The sequence below is a fragment of the Canis lupus genome, chromosome 5, assembly GCF_048164855.1.
Source record: "Canis lupus baileyi chromosome 5, mCanLup2.hap1, whole genome shotgun sequence".
Taxonomy (NCBI): Eukaryota; Metazoa; Chordata; class Mammalia; order Carnivora; family Canidae; genus Canis; species Canis lupus.
The window spans coordinates 4,142,517-4,151,559 of NC_132842.1; the positions used below are offsets into that span (position 1 = coordinate 4,142,517).

At 33.2% G+C, this 9,043-nt stretch overlaps 1 pseudogene; it reads right to left on the reverse strand.

Annotated features, from left to right (window-relative positions):
* Positions 1 to 403: 403 nt before the first annotated feature.
* On the reverse strand, positions 404 to 1,719 carry LOC140632860 (ubiquitin-conjugating enzyme E2 B pseudogene; annotated as a pseudogene).
* Between the last annotated feature and the right edge of the window lie 7,324 nt (positions 1,720 to 9,043).

Consider the following 9,043-nt stretch of genomic DNA (forward strand, 5'->3'; position numbering starts at 1 on the left):
CTCAAATAGCTGTTTTTCACTACTAGAAAGACAACACAGGTGGTTCAACAGAATTTACTTGTATATTTTCCATTTTCTGTACTATTTGAAGGCATAGGATAGCTTTGTATAAGCTTTCTACAATACTGTACTTTAAATTTATCCAGTAAACTAAGATGCAGTACAACTTTTATACAACTTAAGATATTAAAAAAAAAATCTCCACAAGAGAAAGCAACTCAGCAGGCCCTGATACTGAAACATTTTTCCAAAATAAATAGATATGCAATTGCATTAAAAGGCAGTTTTCAAATATTTTAAGTTACACCAAGATTCCTTCCAAGTATCTGCCTTACTAAACTAATGCAACCAATTCTTACTCAGTGTTAATAGTGGGGCGTGAATTTTGATGTTTAATGTTTTACTTTCTTCATTATCAAAAAATTTTTAAAGTGCTATTAAGCAGCAAAGTAAATTGCATTAGCTCTCTATTCCTGTAGAGGTGCCAATTCCTCATGGTAGAGGTACAAACTGTGAAATTGCAAAAGGTACAGTTTAACAGTAAGTAGTGCATGAAGAAACAGTAACAAGTGGCCTAAATACAGAGTTGGACAGAATCAAACCAGTTATGTCTATAATTACTCAAGTGAAATGGATATAGTTTCTTTCAAACATTCAAAATAAAGTTTGAAAATTATAACTTGGTGTTTAGAATCAAATTTGAGGAATTTCTTGATAAAATATAAATCTGTTCTTTTGAAATTGGAAATGAAACTACTATCAATTGATGGAGAGCTAGAGACTTATTAACCCCTCCTAAACAGATAAAGAAATAAGTGACAAAGTCTCTTGCACTGAAGTTATGTATATTAACAGCTTTACATGTAATATTCATATATAAAAAATTTAAGTGCTTTTCTCCAATTTAAAAATCTAAAGAATTCAAAAATAAGGCATTCAATATTTGAAAAAAGTACAGATTTACAAAATGTGTATTATTCTGTCATGAAAACTTCACACCAACATTATACGCTTGGAAAAAATACAGGATATATTACCAATTTATGTAAGCAATAACTTAGTTCACACCATGCAATAAAAAGTACATTAATCAAGATACACAAGCTTTTGTAGGTTCTAAACTGAAGGACTTTTTTTTTTCCTGAAGAATTCTTAAAACCTGTGGCACTTAAAATTCGTTAGCCTTTCTACTGAGAGGTAAATTATACACAGCAATGATGAAAAAAATTAACAGATCAGTTGTCTATCGTGAATCATTCCAGCTTTGTTCAACAACGGCCGAAACTCTTTTCTCATATTCTCTTTTGTTTTCCTGATGAAGCTGTGCTGCCTGGCTACTGGCTGGACTGTTTGGATTTGGTTCATCCAGCAGAGACTGAATTGATGTTAAGATAGAAAATACATCATATGTTGGACTCCATGGATTCTGAAGGATATCTAAACATATGCTACCATCAGCATACACATTTGGATGAAACATTTTGGATGACAACCTAACAGTTGGTGGTTTATTTGGATACTCTTCAGAAAATTCTATTACTAGTTTAAAAGTACCATCTCCAAAGGGTGTCCCTTCTGGTCCAAATATAACTGTATTCCACTGCATAATGTTGTTTTCAGATGGTGCTCCACTGACACCCACAGATGGGTCCTCTTGCAATTGCTTCAAATCCCACATGAGCCTCTTCTGGGTGGGGGGGGGGGGTCGACATGCTCCCCAGCTGCCCCGCTGTCAGTCTGTAGATAAGTTGTTTCATCACTTCTGGAAAATTCTTGATCGTTATTGCCTCAGATATTGCCTCTGACCACTTTTTTTGTCTAAATGAATTTTAATATATTTTATGTTAGATCTTCTCATTCTGTCCTATTCTAGCTTATTCTCTTCCTTTTTTTTTCTTTCTTTCTTTCTTTTTTTTTTTTTTTGCTATTTTTCCTCCTTATCCTTGCCTGTGTGTGACATTCTAATTTCTTCTATCTTCTAACACACAAATTCTTTCTACATCTCTTTCAAGTTTGTTATAAAGTTTGCATACAAAGTTTTTAATTATTGTTACTCTGTTTTTAGTATTTAAGTAAGTTTGTGCTTTTCATTTTATTTTCTACTTTACCTATTTTAGTTATCTACTCTTGGCAAATGTTTTCATACTTGTCTTTTATTTCTGTAAATTTAGGATCACAACTGTTTTCAGTTTGTATCTGATAATCCCAGTATCTGAAATCTTTATGGATTGATCATTGTAGTTCTTTGTTTTAATCAATACTTTTTCAGTTCCCCTTACTTTTATAATTCTTGCTTTTCATTGAGTATTTTTACTTATTTTCCTTCAAAATATTTGTAGGAAGAATTTAAGGATTAGAATGTAGTGCGTTCCTTTAGAGAATACCTTTTTTTTTTTTTAGAGAGAATACCTTTTTAAAAAGTTTTCCATGCATTATATCCTCTAATTTTTACTCAATTGCCATCCATCCACTTTATAGAGTTAGATAGAATTATTCTGTTCCATCAATCATTTTGATCATTGATGAAACATTTCCTTTTTAAAAATTGTTGAAGTATATTTGATATAAAAGTATATATTAGTTTCAGATCTACAACATTATCATCTAACATCTATCTATATCATCTGTCTTCTCTTTTTGCCTTAATTCCGGTAAGTTAACATATGATGTTACATTAGTTTCAGATGTTTCACTGTTTTTTGTCGTGCTATACTGATTTGCATGCCCACCAATAGTGCACGTAAATTTTAGGATTATTTATTGCAGTTCTGTGACAAATTCTAGATATTATGATAAGGATTGCATGGGGTCCTGTAAATTGCTTTGGGCAGTATGGATATTTTAACTATATTAATTTTTCCAATCTATAAGCATGGTATATCTCTTCATGTTTGTCATCTTCAATTTCTTTCATCAATGTCCTATGGTTTTCAAAGTACAGATATTTCATCTTCTTGGTTAAATTTATTCTTAGATATTTTATTCTTTATTGGTGCAATTGTAAATGGGATTATTGTTGTAATTTCTCTTTCTGCTACTTTGTTATTAGTGTATAGGAAGATAACAGATTTCTGTCTGTTTATTATGTATCCCAATACTAAATTCATGTATCAGTTCTATTAGTTTTTTTGATGGAGTCCTTTGAGTTTTTTAAATATAGCATCATGTCATCTGCAAATAGTAAAAGTTTTCTTCTTCCCTATCAGTTTGGATGCTTTTTATTTATTTTTTGTTGTCTAATTGCTGTGGATAGAACTTCCAGTACTATTTTGAATAATGTGGTGAGAGTGGAGATTCTTATCTTATTTCTCATTTTAGAAGGAACACTTTAAGTTTTTCAGCATCAAGTGTAATATTAGCTCTGAGTTTTTTGTATATGGCCTTTACTATATTGACATATGTTCCCTCAAACTCCACTCTGTTGAGAATTTTTATCATGAACAGATGTTGTATTTTGTCAAATGATTTTTCTGCATCTATTGGGATAATCATATAATATTTATCCTTTTTTGTTGATATGTGTGTCACATTGATCAATTTGTACATATTGAACTATCCTTGCATGCCTGGGATAAATCTTACTTGATCATACTGAAAGAAAATAAATATATTATTGATTTCAGGTTGCTAATATTTTGTTGAGGATTTTTGCATTTATGTTCATCAGAGATGTTGGCCTGTGATTTTCATTTTTTTTGTAGTGTCTTTGGTTTTGGTATCAGGATAATATTAGCCTCATAGAAGAAATTCAGAAGTTTTCTTTCCTCTTTGATTTTTTTGGAATAGTGTGAGAATAGCTTTAATTCTTCTTTAAATGTTTGGTAGAATTAAGTTGTGAAGCTATCTAGTCCTGGACTTTTGTTTGTTGGGAGTTTTTATTATAGACTCCATTTCTTTTTTTGTTTGTTTGTTTGTTTGTTTGTTTAATTATTTTATTTATTTATTCATGAGAGACCAGAGAGAGAGAGAGAGGCAGAGACACAGGCAGAGGGAGAAGTAGGCTCCATGCAGGGAGCCCAATGTGGGATTCAATCCCAGGTCTCCAGGATCAGTCCTGGGCTGAAGATGGTGCTAAACCACTGAGCCACCTGGGCTACCCTAGACTCAATTTCTTTACTGATAATAAAACTGTTCAAATTTTCTATTTCTTCCTGAGACAGTTTTAGAAAATTATATGTTTCTACAGATTTGTCTATTGTTTTCTATGCTGTCCATTTTGTTGGCATACAATTTACCATAGTATTTTCTTATAATTCTTTGTATTTCTGTAGTGATGTTTGTTGTTATTGCTCCTTCATTTTTTATTCTATTTATTTGAGTTTTCTCTCTCTTTCTCTTGATAAGTCTGGCTAAATGTTTATCAATTTTTTTGAAAGAACCAACTCTTGGTTTCAAAGGTCTTTTCTATTATTTTCAGTCTATATTTCATTTATTTTTGTTCTAATCCTTACTATTTCCTTCCATCTACTAACTTTGGGCCATTTTTTCTTTCTTTTTTCCCCCTAGCCCCTTTAGATCTAAGTGTGGGTTGCTTATTTGAGATTTTTCTTGTTTCTTGAGGTAGGTTTGTATTGCTATATACTTCTTTCTTAGAATTGCTTTCACTGTGTCCCAAAGATTTTTAATCATTGTGTTTTCAGTTTTTCTTATTTCCATGTATATTATTTCTTCTTTGATTTCCTTATTGACCCATAGGTTGTTTAGAATGTGTTGGTTAATTTCCATGTGCTTGTGTTTTTTTTTCCAGTATATTTCTTGTGATTTCTAGTTTTATACTCTTGTAGTGGGAAAAGATGTTTGATATGATTTCAATCTTTTGAAATATATTGAGATTTTCTTGGCCTAACATGTGATCTGTCCTGGGGAATGTTTCATGTGCACTTGAAAAGAATGTATATTCTGCTGTTTAGGGATATATATATCTGTTAGGTCCATCTGGTCTCAAGTGTCATTCAAAACCCTTGTTTCCTTCTGAGTTTCTGCCTGGATAATCTATCTATTGATGTAAGTGAAGTGTTAAAATTCTATTGTTGTATTACTGTCAATTTCTCCCTTTATTTCTGTTAGTAATTTCTTTATATATTTGGGTACTCCTATGTTGGGTCCATAGTATTTATTAATGTTATATTCTCTTGTAGGATTGATTCTTTATCATTATGTAATGACTTTTATCTCTAGCTATAGCCTTCACCTTAAAGTCTATTTTGTTTGTTAGAAGTGTTGCTACTCCAGCTTTTTTTAAAACTTCCATCTGGGGGGATCCCTGGGTGGCGCAGTGGTTTGGCGCCTGCCTTTGGCCCAGGGCGCGATCCTGGAGACCCGGGATCGAGTCCCACATCGGGCTCCCGGTGCATGGAGCCTGCTTCTCCCTCTGCCTGTGTCTCTGCCTCTCTCTCTCTCTCTCTGTGTGACTATCATAAATAAATAAAGAAAAAAAAAACTTCCATCTGCATGGTATATATTTTTTCCTTTTTCCTTTTTTCATTTTCAATCTTTATGTGTCTTTATGTCTGAAGTGAATCTCTTATAGATGGTATATGGATGGGTCTTGTTTTTTATACATGTATTAATCCTATGTCTTTTGTCCATTTATATTTAAAGTAATTATTCAAAGTATATACTTATTTCCATTTTTTTTTGTTTTTGAAGCTTTTTGTTGTTGCTTTTTTTTTTTCTTCTCTTGCTCTCCTCCATTATGGTTTGATGGTTTTCTCTATTGCTATGTTTAGATTTCTCTCTCTCTCTCTCTCTTTCTAGTGTGTGTGTATCTATTCTATGTTTTTGATTCGTGGTTACCATTGGGTTCATATACAACATCTTATGTGCATAACAGTGTATAATAAAGAGATGGTTATTTAAGTTTAAATACATTCTAAAAGCATTACATTTTTCTCCTCCCTCCAAGTTTTATGTATATAATGTAATATACATATTTTATTTTGTATATCCCTTGACTAATTTTTATAGATATAATTGATTTACTATTTTCATTTTAACTTCCATACAAGCTTTATAAGTGATTCACCTACTAGCTTTACTATATGTTCAGTTTTACCTGTGATTTTTGTCATTCATAATTTACTTCTAGTTATGATTTTTTATTTCTACTTAAATGTTTTCCTTGTACAAGATTTGTACCCTGAAAACCATAAAACACTAATGAAAGAAATCAAGATGACACAAAGAAATGGAAACATATTTTATGCTCAAGGAAGCCTTTTTTTCACTTCTTATTTTCTACTGCCTTTCTAGTTGCCTAAGTGGAAGCCAAATGAGAGTGGAGAAATAGTTTGTAAGGTTCCTGTTTTCATGTTATAAGCACAAAAGAGAAAGATACAATGGACTTTGCAGGCAATAGGTAAATAAGTGGTAGACATCTTACACATTTTTAAAATTTTTATTTATTTTTTAAAAATTATTTATTTACTTTAAAGAGAGAGGTGGAGGAAGAGGCAGAGAGTATGTGTGTGTGGGGTCTTAAGCAGACTCCACCCTGAGTGTACAGCCCAATGTGGGGCTTGATCTTAGGATCCTGAGATTAGTCTGAGCTGAAACCAAGAGTTAGATGCTTAACTGACTGTACCCATCTTACACATTTTATTTTTTAAAGATTTTTATTTATTTAATCATGAGATACAGAGAGAGAGAGAGAGAGAGAGAGAGGCAGAGGAGAAGCAGGCTCCCTGCAGTGAGCCTGATGTTAAATTTGATCCCAGGACCCTAAGATCATGACCTGAGCCAAAGGCAGATGCTTAACCACTGAGCCACCCAGGTGTCCTCATCTTATATATTTTAATACCCAGTGAGTTTGGGGATAATTTGATGTTAATTACTATTAAATTTTTATTTTGTTTTATTTGACTAATGAATTATTTAGAAGTGTGATTTTTTACTTTATTTTATTTACTTTATTTTATTTGAGAGAGAGAGCACATGAGCTGGGGGGAGAGGCAGGCAGAGAGGGTGAAGCAGACTCCCCACTGAGAAGGGAGCCTGATGTGGGGCTCCATCACAGGACCCATTATATTTACTGTTTTATCTTTTTGCAAAGAACTCTTTAAAATTTCAATTATGATATTTGAATATCTGGCAAATCTATTTATTTATTGAATGTTTGTTTTTTATTGTAGTGGAAAATTTCACATCTTCAAATACTACATAGCAAGATTTCCAGCTACTTTTTCAAATTTGTGTATTGTTTTCTAGTTTACGTGAAAGAATATTTTAAAATCTTTATAATAGTGGGGATCTGAGTTCAAGTTCCCTCTTTTTTATGTATATTTACATCCTCTGTTTCTATATAAGCACTGGAAGACAAAGTTTAAGCTTCTAGGCTCTCTAATCTAAAATTTCTGTATGTCTTGCAGGCCTTAACTTAGTTAACCCACTCTCTCTTTTATATCTTTCTTTGTGGTTCATGGTTTCTTCCTTCCATTTTAAGCTTGTCTAATAAATTGGAGAAACATGGTGTTTTTAATTAAGTATATATAAAACATATAAAATTGGCCTTTTATCTTTTCAGAAGTTAGTTACTAGTTATATTTGTTCAATATGATTCAAAAAGTTATGCAGAATCTTATACATTTTAGACTCCACAACAACTTCATTTTATTTTTTTAATAATATATTTATTTTTTATTGGTGTTCAATTTGCCAACATACAGAATAACACCCAGTGCTCATCCCGTCAAGTGCCCCCCTCAATGTCCGCCAGCCAGTCACCCCCACCCCCCGCCCTCCTCCCCTTCCATCACCCCTAGTTCGTTTCCCAGAGTTAGGAGTCTTCATGTTCTGTCTCCCTTTCTGATATTTCCCACACATTTCTTCTCCCTTCCCCTCTATTTCCTTTCACTATTATTTATATTCCCCAAATGAATGAGACCATATAATGTTTGTCCTTCTCCAATTGACTTACTTCACTCAGCATAATACCCTCCAGTTCCATCCACATTGAAGCAAATGGTGGGTATTTGTCATTTATAATGGCTGAGTAATATTCCATTGTGTACATAAACCACCTTCTTTATCCATTCATCTTTCGATGGACACCAAGGCTCCTTCCACAGTTTGGCTATTGTGGACATTGCTGCTAGAAACATCAGGGTGCAGGTGTCCTGGCATTTCATTGCATCTGTATCTTTGGGGTTAAATCCCCAGCAGTGCAATTGCTGGGTCGTAGGGCAGGTCTATTTTTAACTCTTTGAGGAACCTCCACACAGTTTTCCAGAGTGGCTGCACCATTTCACATTCCCACCAACAGTGCAAGAGGGTTCCCTTTTCTCCACATCCTCTCCAACGTTTGTGGTTTCCTGCCTTGTTAATTTTCCCCATTCTCACTGGTGTGAGGTAGTATCTCATTATGGTTTTGATTTGTATTTCCCTGATGGCAAGTGATGCGGAGCATTTTCTCATGTGCTTGTTGGCCATGTCTATGTCTTCCTCTGTGAGATTTCTCTTCATGTCTTTTGCCCATTTCATGATTGGATTGTTTGTTTCTTTGGTGTTGAATTTAATAAGTTCTCTATAGATCTTGGAAACTAGCCCTTTATCTGATATGTCATTTGCAAATATCTTCTCCCATTCTGTAGGTTGTCTTTTAGTTTTGTTGACTGTATCCCTTGCTGTGCAAAAGCTTCTTATCTTGATGAAGTCCCAATAGTTCATTTTTGCTTTTGAACAACTTCATTTTAGACTACAGGTCAGACTTATCATTTAGTTAAGAGGGCAGTCTGGTGGTGGATATTCTGTTCATTTGAAGACTTCTGGGAATATCTGAAAGGAAAAAAGCACTCTTCTGAACTTGCGTTAGCATTAGTACTCTCTCAGAAGGAACCATCTTTATTGATAGAATTATAATAAGCATATCCATTTGCAAGAGTGGAGCTATGTATGAACTAAACACATAAGTTAAATATATAAACATATGTTTAAAAAAATTAACTTGGAATTATCATTGCTCCTAAGATAACCATAAGGCCAGTGAATTTTTCCACTGTGCTAAATTTGCTATGTTCTGTGGGAAAAGGAAGGATTTAATTCACTT